A 14,269-nucleotide genomic window follows, 5' to 3' on the forward strand; every position below is an offset into this window, starting at 1 on the left:
CTCTCACGGCCAGCAAAGGGCGGAGACGGGACCCCAGATTTTCCTGCCTCCAAACCTGGTGCTCTTAACTCCTTCATACCTACGTATCTGCATGTTAATTGTGCAGAAGCAAGCACATAGTTTTCTTCTTTGGCCTGGCCTTGTTGCAGGTTTTTTAAAATTCCAAGGTAGATAATAACTGCCCTGGTGTCGTTTCACGGGTACGTGGAGTGCGTTGGCCTTGCCTGTATGACGACCGTCGAGGTCCTGGTCCCCACACTGAGCTGGCCGTTCTCGCCGCACGTGCTGGGCTCCGCACAGCTGGCGCAGGGGCCGGGTCTGGCTGACTCTGAGAGACCCCTCCTGGAGCGACTGAAGCGATGCTGCTACCCACTGAAAGCTTTGCTTTCCTTTGCGGCCCGAGATGGCATGGCCGGGCTTCATCTGAAGTCATTCTGATCTCCAGAAAGGAATTTATGTCTATAAAACATAAATATGGCTGTTAATTGGTCACCATTATTTTTACTTCATTATACCAATAAGACATGTTTGAAGGAGATTTTTATTGCTCCTGTTGAAGTAACTTGTCATGGGATTCCCCGGTGGGAAGCCCCACCAAGACTTGAAATGCAGAATGGGAAGGCATGTGTGGAAAGGCAAAAATTCCATTTCCTGAGGCCCAGCTGTGGAGGCAGCGATTGGGAAGGCCACACGGCGCTCATGGGCTCCTCAATACTGGAACTGAGATGACGTATTCTTTGATGTCAGAGGGTCACGCTGGTTTTTTTTCTTTTTGAGACAGAGTCTCACTCTGTCGCCCAGGCTAAAGTGCAGTGGTGTCATCATAGCTCACGGCAACCTCAAACTCCTGGGCTCAAGCGATCCTGCCTCAGCCTCCGGAGCAGCTGGGACTACAGGCGCACGCCAGGACATCCTGCTAATTTTTCTATTTTTTAGTAGAGACGGGGTCTTGATCTTGCTCAGACTGGTCTTGAACTCCTGAACTCAAGCGATCCTCCCTCGGCCTCCCAGAGTGCTGGGGTTACAGGCATGAGCCACCTCACCCGACCTCACTCTGGTTTTTAATCCAAGAATTAAACCAACAGAAACCGTGTGACTACAAAGCAAGAAACAAGCGTGTTTTAAAGTCACGTCTGTAACCTGGGAAGCGCCCTATTTTCCCTAGAGAGCTGTTGCTCAATTTTAAAAATCCAAACGGTTTAGCAATTACAGATGGCTTTCCAAAATCCTATTTTCATATTTACAACCCTCTTCCAAAATGACTTCGTAATATTTGACATCAACAACTAATGATACAGCCTAATTGATTAGCACATGGCTCAACTTTAAGTTTTATTTCTCCCCTTGAGCTTTTGTGGTGAGGCGCAGAGACGAACTGTGGAGGGGAGCCTGGTAACTATGGCAACAGCACTGCCATCAATGAAGTGGCTCCTGGAGCCCAAGGCACTCAGGCCTGAGGCTAATTCCGACAACAAAGCCTTTTCTGTGTTCAGCCAGGCACAGGAAAGCTGTTGGTAGTGAGGGTGGCCACAGCAAACCTTCAGCCCGAAGATCCGGGAGGGAAAAACGTGAGTCTTACCCTTCACGCCATTAATTGTTTTATGAACGGATGAATGAGAAACGCTAACAAATGTGACAGGTGTAATTCAGCCTAGTCCCTGCAACCATGTCACCGCCTCACTGGACATGCGCCTGCATAAGCGCATTGAGTGCTCATTGTTTAAATACTCTGAACACCGTCTTTAAACGTTTCTCATTCTGGCTACAAGGCGCACAGTAACCAAAGCTATCTTGAACGTCTAAAAGGCACTGTCCAAGCCGTCCTTTCGACAGAGTTTGTTTTAAAATCGCCCTATTAGAACATTATAGAATTTTCCGTTAGTTGCTGGCTTGGCTGGATTTGCCATCGGTTCCCCTCGCAACGTGAAGCAGGATTTCAAGTGGCGCGTGTGTCTTGGTGCGTGATTTCTGAGGTTGTCCACTGTGGCCACATTATTAAAGGTGTTTAATTGTCAGCTGAAAAATAATCAGTGTGTCATAAATTCAAGAGAAAATAGATCCCACGTTAATAAAATGTTTGGGATGGAAAGTCTTGAATCTGAAAAGAGGATTAATTTTGAATTCTAGAAAGAGGAGTGTATAGTTTGGAAATTTTAGTGAAACGTGTCTGCGTTCCAGTTCATCTTGATCTATGACCACAGCTACGAGGGAGGTGACAATGGTAATATCCTGGGCTTTGTGATTAGATCTCAGTTTTCTTATTTCCTGGGTGTGTAATTTGGGGTAAAGTATTAGACCTATTTTTGGGCGACTCTTCAGTTCTTAAATGGGGATAAAAGTAATACCTCAGAAGGTTGTGAGCACTAAATGAGATAATTCATGCAATGTACTTAGCTTTGTGACCAGTCAGGGTTCGACACTGTTTTATATGTTTTATTATCTATGCTTAATGGCTCAAGTATGGCCACGCTAATCAGGCCACACGCTTATTTCTTTGGAAAGCACCACTGCCTGCAGAATGTGGTGTCAGAAGGGTATGGTAAGCATTAGTCTAACTCTTGGCTTGGGTTTGAAGTTATGCAAGACGTTGGCTTTAAACTTCTGGACTTTAAAGATCACCATAGGATTTGCTGTGAGATTGGTTGGCCATTGAGCTTCATACACAATGTCCTGCCCTGGGAACGGAAGGGTGTTGTCCTTCTTCCTATAGAGGAGGATTAAGATTGCAGTCGGGACAGCTCACCCTAGCTGTCCTTGCTTGAGTTCCTTCGGCAGCTGCCTGCCTGGGGTCTAGACCAGGGACGAGGGAACAACACCCAGGAGAATTGGCCAAGGCTAGGGAATTGTGGGCCAGGTCCAGCCCCATCCCCACCTGGGCTGTGGAACTGTGGTCGTGGTTTCCGACAGCAAGGCACCCTGCGGATCTTCAACTCAACGACGAAAATAGCTGAAGGTCTGGCTGCGTCTTCTGGTGGATGGCTTGGTTTTTGGTTCTTAAAGTCACAAGGGCAGGATCTCCAGGGGCTTGTGTGGTTTTGTGTCTTGGGCTCCGGTGCCTAGGAAAAAGGGCAGGGTCTGCCGCCTAGCTCTTCTGCTTAACAGTCACATGACCTTGAGCAAGACTCAGTGTCATCAAGAGAGCCCGGAGAACATTAGTACTGAACCCACAGGGGTGACATGAGGATTCTGTGAAAATATACCCAAAGGCTTAGCACAGCTCATGGTGCCTACAAAGTCCTGTGTTCAAATTGGGCATCAGTGGTTCCTAATGGGGTTTGGGGGTCTCTAACTACCTTAAGGCAAGTACTGCCCTTCAACTTGTGTCTGTAGCTCTGAATCAGGCGGGTTCCCTTTGGGCTGGCACGGGGTGGTTGGGGAGAGTTGTGGGATCCTGGCTGTAGGCGCCATCTGCCCCATCTCACCCACCTTGATGGGTGAGGAATCACTCTGGGCAGCAACTTTGGGAAGAGTAACCAGCTATATTAAGGTTTATTAGATTCCTAACGCCTTCAGAGGTCCCGGTGATAGGACCCCCACACCTAGGCAAAGCTGGCTGGGGCTAGAAAGGCATTTGCAATCCTCTCTCTCTCCCCCCACCGCCCAACACGGCAATAGAAGTTACAGGGCAGGGGCAAATCATGCCACACTCCAAAACACCCACCTAACTGTGTACAGCTATGATGTCAATCCACTGAAGGTCAAGAACTTTCTTGAAGGAGCAAGGACCCCACGTATGGGTATGAACTACATTGTGATGTCAGTAAACAGGGACTTACAGGAACAGAACCCGTAAGTGTGCACCAAATGCCCCTGACCTACCAGTGAGGCCCCACAACCCCAGTCTGCTTTCGACATCGGCATCATCTTTTTTTTTTTTTTTTTTTGAGACAGAGTCTCACTCTGTTGCCCTGGCTAGAGTGAGTGCCGTGGCATTAGCCTAGCTCACAGCAACCTCAAACTCCTGGGCTCAAGCGATCCTCCTGCCTCAGCCTCCCGAGTAGCTGGGACTACAGGCATGCGCCACCATGCCCGGCTAACTTTTTTCTATATATTTTTAGTTGTCTGATTAATTTCTTTCTATTTTTAGTAGAGACGGGGTCTCGCTCTTGCTCAGGCTGGTCTCGAACTCCTGAGCTCAAACAATCCGCCCGCCTCGGCCTCCCAGAGAGCTAGGATTACAGGCGTGAGCCACCGCGCCTGGCCCGGCATCATCTTTTTAAAACATAGTAGATGTAACACAATGTTGATATCAAAAGGAAAATCTAAACAGAACAGAAAGTAAAAATAATTTCCTTTCTCCTCTGATCTTTTTCTTAGTCTTTAGAAGTAATCATTTAACAAACCACATATGTTTCCCGGGTAATCACCGAAGTTTTCCTTAATTGTATCATTCTTTTGGATTGATTGCTTCAAATTATAAAGTGTTTCTGTGATGCTTCAAACAGGGTTCATGTCCCCAGGTTGTTAATCCAACTGTATTAGTCCCCTAGGGAACAAATTACCATAAACTTGGTGACTTAAAATAGCAAAAACATATTCTCTCCCAGTCCTGGAGGGCAGAGTCTGCGGTCGGGATGTCGGCAAAGCCGAACTCCCTCCGAAGGTTCTGGGGAGAGTCCTTTCTTGCCTCTTCCCGCTTCCAGAGGCCTCAGGTGTTTCCCGGCTTGTGGCAGTCTCCCTCTGACCTCTGCCCCGTTTTCACGTGAGCTTCCTCCCCATGTCTCTAAGCATCCTCACCTCCCCGTACAAGGACACCAGCCGTTGGATTTAGGGCCCAGCCTAAAGCTAGGACATCTGCAAAGACCTCGTTTCCGAATAAAGTCACATTCTGAGGTTGCAGGTGGACGTGAGTTTTGGGAGAACGCTGTTCAATCATGACACCAACTGAGGCAGATGATCTCACAACTTTAGGGCAACACAGACTGATTTTCAACACTCTGACAGCTGAGAGCTGCAAGTAGCCAGTGCAGAGTCGGCACTGTTGAGACTGAAATTAGAAATAGTACTACAAGCTCCTTGAGCTGTTTTGAGAAGAAACTTAACACCAACAGAACTTTCCCCAAAATGGTAATGCAAAATCGGTAAAGATTTTGATCAAAGGTTCTTCCCACAGGTAAGCAGATCCTTTAGTGATTGTGGGATCTCAGCCAACAGCCTCTGAGTCCTCATCTATAAAATGATGATGGCAACGGGATCTATTTATCGGAGTTGTGAGAATTAAATAAGAAAATGCATTAGGAGTGTTTGGTGCAGGACTTGGAATGTAGTGAATGCTTAATAAAGGGGGACTCTAAAAATCCTAAGAACCGAGGAAAGGCTCTAGCACACCATATACAATGAAAATGATGGGGCTGTAGGTATTTCTTAAAAAAGAGGTCATGAAACAAGCCTGTATCAGGGCCCAGGCATAGAAGCAGAGATGGTTGGATCTTTTAGCAACAGGGCACCAGAATCCATGTCCCAACAGGAAGGAAGTGGTACACTGAAATCAGGGAAACCGAAGGAGGGCTTAATCAGAGCGCCAGGTATCAACGTCTGGGGAAACCACGAGGCTCAGAGCAGTAACAGGAAGAGGCAGGAAGTGTAGTAGCTGTTACCACCCCTAGGGCCAAAGGGACTGGGAAGGAGAGGGCCGTGTAGAGAAGGCTACCTCAGTGGGCACAGTGACCCCGGCCACCCTGCAGGAGCAAGTCAAGGGAACGAGCGCCAGGATTCTACTGTTCTTCCTTCTGCCAACCTTCTGCTGGGCTCTCCTGCGCCCAGCTCATCTTGAAACCGTAGAGCACTGGAGCTTGTTGATCACCAGGGGTGTGTGTGTGGTCAACCCAGCCCCAAGAAAGCAAACTCCCTGGGGCAGAAAACAAGGTGCAGACAGCGGGGTGTTTTGGGAAGGATGTGGAAAGAGCCGACTCAGCCTCTTTGTCATCTTAGGTCCTTTGTCAGAGTGTGGGACGTTCTCTTCTGTAGATGGCCTTGCTCTTCAATGACCAGCAATGGCACGGCAGCATCTGCAAGGGCGGCACACTGGCCCGGCCTCCACTAACACCCACCAACTGCCACAGGTGAACTTACAACATCTGGCAACTGGGGATGGAAAAAATCCAAACTCTAAAATAACTTAAAGAGGTTTATTCTGAGCCAAGTTTGAGGACCATGACCTGGAGCCACGTCCAAGAAGCCTTGAGCAAGTGGACTCGCTGTGCTTGAGTTGTAGTTTGGTTTCATACATTTCAGCGAGACAAGAATGACACGTAAAGTCATAAATCAATGCATGGAAGGCAATACATTGGTTTGGCCAGAAAAGGCAGTCATAGGTGGGTTTAGGGATTCTTTAGTTGACAAGTAGCTGAAAGAGTGAAGCTTTGTCTAAAAGGCCCGGAGTAAGTGGGAAGGAAATGCTTGGGTTCAGATAAGGGTCTTCTCTCTTTCATGTGATGCTGTACCGGAATCAGGTTGGGCAGCAAACCACATTATATTGGCTTAACAAAACCTGTCCAGTGAGATTTTATCATTTGGAGGCGTGACCCACCGGCCCCTTAGAAAGGAGTTTGGGCGAAAGAAAAAAGATCAGAGTTCGGTCCTCACAACCTTGGCAAAGCATAAAAGATTGTTGTGGAAAATACACTTTTAGGTATGACTGCACACACTTCCACATCCCAGACAGGTCCTCCTGGGCTCTCCTAACAGGAGGCTACTGCTGGGCTTCTGTCACATACATAACCCAGATTGTCTGCTGCCAGAGGATGTGACCCTTTGTGACTCTTCCTGGAGAGCAGCAAGTGGACTAAGTGTTAGTTCCTGGAACTGCACTGCATCTGTTCTCACGGTCGGCATCTGGCAGCCTGGCTCACGTCAGCCTCCTGCATGCCTCCCCTCCGCTGCCCCTGTTCCCCCAGGGGACCTCCTCCCTTCTCCCTCTCCCTCCTCCCTTCTCTCCCTCCCTCCTCCCTTCTCTCTCTCCCTCCTCCCTTCTCTCCCTCCCTTCTCCCTTATCTCCCTCCCTCCTCCCTCCTCCCTCGCTCTTCCTCCTCGCTCGCTCTCCCTCCTCCCTTCTCTCTCCCTCCTCCCTTCTCTCCCTCCCTTCTCCCTTATCTCCCTCCTCCCTTCTCTCTCTGTCTCCCTCCCCCTCCTCCCTCACTCTCCCTCCTCCCTTCTCTCTCCCTCCTCCCTCATTCTCCATCTGCATCTCCATCTCTCTCTTTCATTCCCACTTGGACACCAGGTTCACAGGCTGAGTTATTCACACTCCTCGCTTCTTGGCACGTTTTTGATGCTGCTTTGTGCAAGGACTCTCACTTGTTTTATTCCCTAATTCCTTTTTATAACAGCAACAGCGGTGGCCAGACCTTTCCAGTGCGGCTTTCGGGCCAGCTCTGCTCTAACGGCTTTACGTACATTCTCTCTTTCCCCCTCTTCAGCGAGTTGCGGTTGTTACCATGGTGGCCTTCAGCCCAGGGCACTTGCTGAGTGGCACACGGTGTCGGGACCAAGCCTGGGGGTCTGCCTCCGTGGACCCTTGACCTGGGCTCTGCGCCATCTCCCTCGTCCCTCCTCCCGCAACCTTTGATTTAATGTACATCATTCTGTTATGTGTTCCTATAACATGGGTATCATTGTTTTGTAGACATTTAAAAAAATAGGTACAGAATTATTGTCATAAATCTGTTTCTTATTTTTCCAATAAGCAGTATGCCTAAGATTCATCTGCATTAATGTGCGCATCTAATCTGTTGCTTTGCACGAAGCCTGCTACTTCCCGATTTCCCCAGAGGACAGCACTCTACCTGTCCTCTCTCCCAGTGGCAGACACGGGCTGCCTCCAGCTCCTGGTTCTACAAATAACGCCGTGACGAATATTCCCAAACATCTCCATGAGGGGCTGCGTGAGCATTTCTGCACCTGGGATCAGAAGTGCCAGGTCCTACGGGTGCTGACGCCTAATTTGGCTGAGCCAGGCCAGATTGTGCCAGCCTGCCCTCCCCCCAGCAGGGACCGTTCCCATGTCCTCATGCCCCTGCCAATGCTTGGCATCAGCTGGCTGTTGGATCTGTGCCAGGCTAATAGGCGTAAAGTGATTTTCCGTGGTATTAATTTGCATTTCTCTGACTACTGACAATGGCTGGCATTTCTTCCAAAGCACGCCACCATTCACAGCCTGCACGCCCGTACATGGCTTGTACCTCGTTTCACTGTTGGGCTTGCTGGAATTTTCTTGTTGGTTTGCAAGGGTTTCTTGCTCTAGATTTTTATATCTTGTTGATTTCATTTGTTGCAAAATCTTCTCTCTGTCTGTCATGTATTATCTTTATCCCTGGTGACCTTTCTGAACTAAAACCCTTCATTTCCATGGAATCAAATTTATTAATATTTCAGTACATTTGAAGTTTTGTTTAAGACATCCGAGCCTATCTGTAAGTCATAAAGACATGCTCTTACATTTTCTGTTAACGTCACTTTTTACCTTCCTCACGTAGATACTAGATTCGTCCGGAGCTCACGGTTATTTATGCGTTAGGTAGAGATTCGATTACATGTCGGTTGATAATATCATAGTTTCCCCAACAGAATCTCTAACCAACGTGCTCTTTCCTTACTGAGTTTTGTTACCACCTTTGCCGTACATTACACCCTTCCAGACACGGGTTTTACGCTGCGCTGTGCATTCCGTCTCCCTGATGTACTTTCCACGCAGTGGTGATAGCCCAGTCTTTTCATTACAGCAACTTTCAGGTGTGTCTTAACATCTCATAGAACAAGTCTCCTCACCTGGCTTTTTATTTTATTTTATTTTTTGTTTCTTCTTCTTCTTCTTCTTTTTTTTAACCAGCTATTTACCCTGACAGACACCTGGCTTTTTGAAAGTTGACTTAGCTCTTTATAGACCTTTCTTCCTCCATATAAATTAAGACAAAGGTTTATTGAGTTTCTCAAAACACACACCTAGAATTTTACAGTGACTGCATTGCATTTATAGGTTAACGCAGGGACAATGACGTCTTTATTCTATTGTTTCCCCATCTAAACGGCATTTTTCATGGATTCCTGACTTCTTACCCATTAACACGGGGCACGAGTGAACCCTGCATGTCGAAGTGGGGTGTCCCCGTGCCTGGAGGGAGCGTCCCTCTCCTGGGCTCCCCAGCTCTGTCGGTGAGGTGTCCACCAGGCTCCGAGAGCGGCTCAGCTGCAAGGAGGAAGGCTGTCCTCAGGCCACGGGCCTCTGGTGGCAGGGGCGGGCGCTCCCGGGAGTCTGGATCCCACAGTCTCAACACACATTCTGGCCTCGTGTCCTTGGCCCGCCTGCATCAGTCACCCAGCATTGAGGTGACTCCGCTTCTCCTCATTCCTGATCCCCACGGTGTGTCAGTAGCCCCTGCATGGTCTACGCGTCCCATTCCTGCCCAGACCCCTGCGCGCTCCCACTGTGCCCTCCGGGACACCCTCTGCTGGACCTGGGGCTGCAGCAGGGGTCCCTCCTGCTCCCTTCCAGACCCCCCTAAACTCCTCGGCTTTGAACCTCCTCTCATCAGGCCGTGTCTCTCCCTCCCCCTCTCCCTCTGGTTGGCGTGGTCGTCTGCCGACCACTCGTTTCCCCGTGACCTTGGCTCCTGCTCGCTGTCACTGTCTCCACCCCACTCCAGCCTTATTTCTTTATGATTTCGGTCACGTGTTGATTCCTCCAACAGGCGTCTTCCTGGTTCCCCGAGTCCCCATCTTCCGGTGATGGTGCCCTGCACCGACCCCCAACTCCTTCCCTTGTGGTCCGTAACACCCTAGACCTTGCTGTCTGATCTGGTAGCCACTAGCCGCTTGTGGCTATTTAAATTTAAATGAATTACGATTAGGAATACGTAAAAATTCGGTTTTTTAGTTTCATTTCAAGTGCTTATGGCTAGTGGCTACCATTTTGGCTAGGGCGGATATAGCACACTTCCACCAGACCAGACGCTTCTTCCGAGCTTCCTCGTGCTGCTCTGGGCTTTGTCACTACCAGTAAGTGCCACGCCTCCGTAATCCCAACCTGATGTCCCCACCTCTCTGCCCGTCACCTCTTGGCCTTGCCACTCACCTCCGTCTAGTGCCTCAACCCTGCCAACCCTTGGACCCTTCAGGACCCTGCGCACGATTCGTCGGCCCTGCACCTCTCTGCTGCCCCTCCCCCGGGGGCCTGCAGCCTCTCCTTGCTCCTCACTTAGTTAAATTTCCTGGTCACACATTAGAGTCATTTGCTGGCACGTTTCCAGCTCCCTGTTGTCTCAGCCCTCGCCTTCCTGGACCTGTTGGCAGTGCACGACTCGGCTGACCCTCCCTCCTCTGCCTCCCTGCTGGGGCTCTCCTGCCTGGAGCATTCCTCCTGCTCTCCAGCTGCCCTTGCTGAGGTCCCTTTGCTGATTTGTCCTCTCCTGCCTGGGTCTCAGTCCTGGGACCTCTTCTCTGTCTACACCTGCTCCTGCTCCTCCAAGCTCATGGCTGTCAGTATGAATAACGTGCACACGACTCGCACGTTTTCGTCTCCACTTCACTTCACACCGAACTCCAGACACCTGGATGCCGCTTGCTGCCCGAGCTCTGGCGGGATGGCGGACACGCAAGCCCGGCACGTCCAAAGGGAGCCCGGACTCTCCCTCCCCAGCGGGCTGTTCCCACCTCAGTGACAGCTGTGCTCCGGCCGCTCAGGCCAAGGAACCAACAGTCCTCCTGGCCGACTCTCCTTCCTTCTCTCACGCCCCACAGCTAATCAATCAGGAAATCCTGTCGTGTCGACTGTCACAATCTATCCAGAGTCTGACCACTTTCCCCGTCCTCCTGCCGCTTTGGTGGTCCCAGCCTCCAGCTCCTCGACATTTCCATCAGCCTCCTGTGGGTCCCATCTTCCCCCTGCTCCCTGACACTCTACCCACAACGATCCTTTGCAATGTCAGTCAGAACATGGCCTTCCTCTGTCCAGGGGCTCCCCATTTCTCTTAGAAAGAAGCCGCCACTGCTTGTGCAAGCTAACAAGGACCTCCACGATCATCTCCCATAGCCGCTGCTCACTCACTGTGCTTCACCCACACTGGCTTCCTTACTGCTCCTTGAATACATCAGGCACTTTTCCACCCCAGGACCTTTGCACTGGCTGTTCCTTCTGCCTAGAACACTCTTCTCCCAGGTATCCATTCGCCTCATTCCCTTTCTTCTTTCAAGTCTTTGCTGTCTTTATGAGGCCTACTTGGGCAAACCCCTTTCATGTAAAACCGAATTCCCTTAACCTGCTCTATTTTATCCCATGGAACTTACCTTCTTATCCTACCCTATAGAATTTACTTATTACATTTATTTTTTATTTTCTGTCTCCCACTAGCATTTCACTTCATGAGGGCAGAGATTTTTTTGTTACTTCACTCATGGATCTGTCTTTAGACTCAATGTAATGCGTGGCACTTAGTAGGAGTGTAGCAATTTTTGTTGCATGAGAGACTGTTTCCCCTATCAGAGTTTTAATGTTGTTTTTTCTTCCCCAGAGATCCTGTGAATTCCTGGTTAGATTAATATCCAGATACTTGGAGTAACAGTCCTTTTTTAGTGGCATCTGATTTTCGACGACATGTTCTGGTTGCGACCCTATTGCAGTTTTGCAGGGTAAGCTCGGTGCCGGCAATCTTTCACTAGTCCAGGGGTTTGTCCCTTGATTCTGTTTGTTTTTCTTAGTAGGTACAGAAAATGGCAGATTTAGCTCTTCCTTCCCAATTCCTACACCTCCTGTTGCTTTCTCCTTCCTTACAGGGTGACCAGAAGTGGTGACCATGGAAAGCCTCGTCTTATCCCTGATTTTAAAGTGTTTCTAGCATCTCTCCGCTAATGTTTGCTATGAGATTTTGGTATATAAACTTTATTAAGTTTAAGAAGTTTATTTCTATTCCTGCGACCTTTTTAATGATAAAATATACATTGAAATAGACATGGTTGTGTGCTGCTGAATCATCTCTTAGAAAAATAGAAAAAAAATCCTAATATATAGCATTTGCCAATTACCTTGGTGTAAAAATTCCCTTCATAGCCTATCTGAAGCTACCAATGGTTTAACAACCGACTTGGAAAATTCCTGAAGTCTAACAACCAACTCTCACAAACTGGTACTAGCTGGTTTTAGCACACCTTCGGAAGAACATCGCTCTATGAAGCAAGTAGATCTGTGAGCAGCTTGAGGAATGTGTGACTATAGACAGGTCCCCTCCCCCACCCGCTGTCAGTGCTCATACCTGAGTCCTCCTGGAATTGCCCTTGGCAAAGGAAGCTGCCTCTCCAAAGGTTTTGCTGGGGCCACCTGCATCCAATGACCATGCTCCAGGTTTCTGGTGCTCTCTTTCCCTGGGGAAACTTAGAAGAGCCCTATACTCCCATAGTCTTTACTGCTAAAGCTGGTCTCAAAGCCACAGCTGGAACTCAGCTTCTCCCTGCACTATTACCCATTCTGTATTCCCCACCCTTGGCTGGCTGGCACTTCTTCCAGGCTAGGTGGCTGACCTGACCCTCAGCCCCGAAGGATCTGAACAGCTGGCTGCAAATGTTAATCTCAAACTGCACTTGAACATTTGTTGTCAAGATTGGGCAGGAGTGTGGCAGAAGACACCCAGCAGATCACCCAGCTGCCAAGTGTGTTCTCTCTGCCTCCACTCAGAATAGCAACCCCGCCTACTCACTGCTAGTGATCAGGGCCAATGGGCCCTGCTAGGAGGGAAATACATTCCTGTCTGTCCATCTCTTAGCACAAGAAACTTAAAGCCAAAACCACAATGGAACTCTCACTGTGTCCCTGGTAGCAGCCTTCTCTCTCTGTCAACCAAGACCTCCTACCCACAGAACCTGGAGCGTGGGCATGAGCAGCGCAGATTTCCCGAGTAGATCACGGGGAGTGACAGTGAACACGGCCACTCCCTCTTCCACCTTTTGTTCATACAATGGTCCTTGATGCAGGCTTTAGACTGCATCCTGGAGGATGGGGCCCCCACCTTGCAGGTTATCACCTCCAAGCTGATGCCTCGGTTGCATCTTCAAGAGGTGATTCCAACCCTGCATTAGGTAAGCGGCTTCCATGTGTCACATGAAATGACAGGACTAAGGGACTGCATGCTCAGGTATCCACTGCTACACTTCTTTCATTGTACAGTGGGCCTCTTGGCCCAACGCAATGTTATGTAAGATGTCTGTTTGGTGGATCGAAGATTCTATAAGCCCTCAGAGAGTGATGCTGGCTGAGCCTCCTAGGCAAGAAAGGCAAAACCATACTCAGAAAATTTGTTGCTTCCGGTGAAGATGCACTGCTGCTCCTTTCAAGGAGAAAGGGGTCCGGCGTAATCAATTTGCAACCAAATGACTGGCTGGACTTCTCAGGGCAAGATGGCGTATTGGAGGCTCAGGGTTAGTCTCTGCTGCTGGAAGACTGGACATTGCGTAGCGGCAGGAGTTAGATCAGCTGGTGAATAGGAGCCCGTGCTGTTGGGCTCGTGCCTACCTTCCACCCTTGCCATTGTGGCTACTTTGTTCATGAGCCTGCTAGAAAGGCTGGTGACAGAGGCTGGCTGTTGTTCACTGAGCAGGTCATTCTGCCTACTTGGTTGTTTAGTGCCTCTTCCATGGTGGCTCTCTCTCAGGGGCATTAATGTGTGATTTAAGGATCATTAGCCTTCGTGCCTACTCCCTATGTCCATTCACGGGCTGCTTCTTCCCATTTCCTTATCTCCAATCTCCCAGTGTTTCTCTCTTCCAGGCCTCTAGCCAACAACCAACCCATTCTGCACTGAGTCTAGATAAAGGCTTTTTTTGGGTCATTCATCTCTGTCATTTGCTCGGAATGCAATAGCATTTTTAATTTATCTAAATATTAGAACGTTTTCCAAAAACCACTATCAGATTTTAAAAGAGTAAATAATAAATTTCTGCATTTAGTTGATTGCCTTTTCTTCCGGACTGCATGTGCTAGGCTTAGGAGAAAGAACTGAGGCTTAATCGACAATAAGTTAAAAACGGGACACAACATAAGGCACTGGAAGAGCTCAGGCGGCACTGAGTCCCCTCCTTCCTGCCACCGTTGGTGCCGGACAGGCCGCACCTGGAGTATGGTGTTCCTTCATATGCGTGACGAGCCTTCAGAAGCAATGCCCAGGTTAGACCATGTCCGGAAATGAAAACTTTCATTTCACAGAGCTGGTTTAAGAAATGGGAAACATTTAAGTGAGAAGAGAAATCTTTGGGGTGAGCGTGTTGCGAGAATAGAGTGCTGGGTCAC

The sequence above is a fragment of the Propithecus coquereli genome, unplaced genomic scaffold (assembly GCF_000956105.1).
Source record: "Propithecus coquereli isolate 6110/MARCELLA unplaced genomic scaffold, Pcoq_1.0 Scaffold148, whole genome shotgun sequence".
Classification (NCBI taxonomy): Eukaryota; Metazoa; Chordata; class Mammalia; order Primates; family Indriidae; genus Propithecus; species Propithecus coquereli.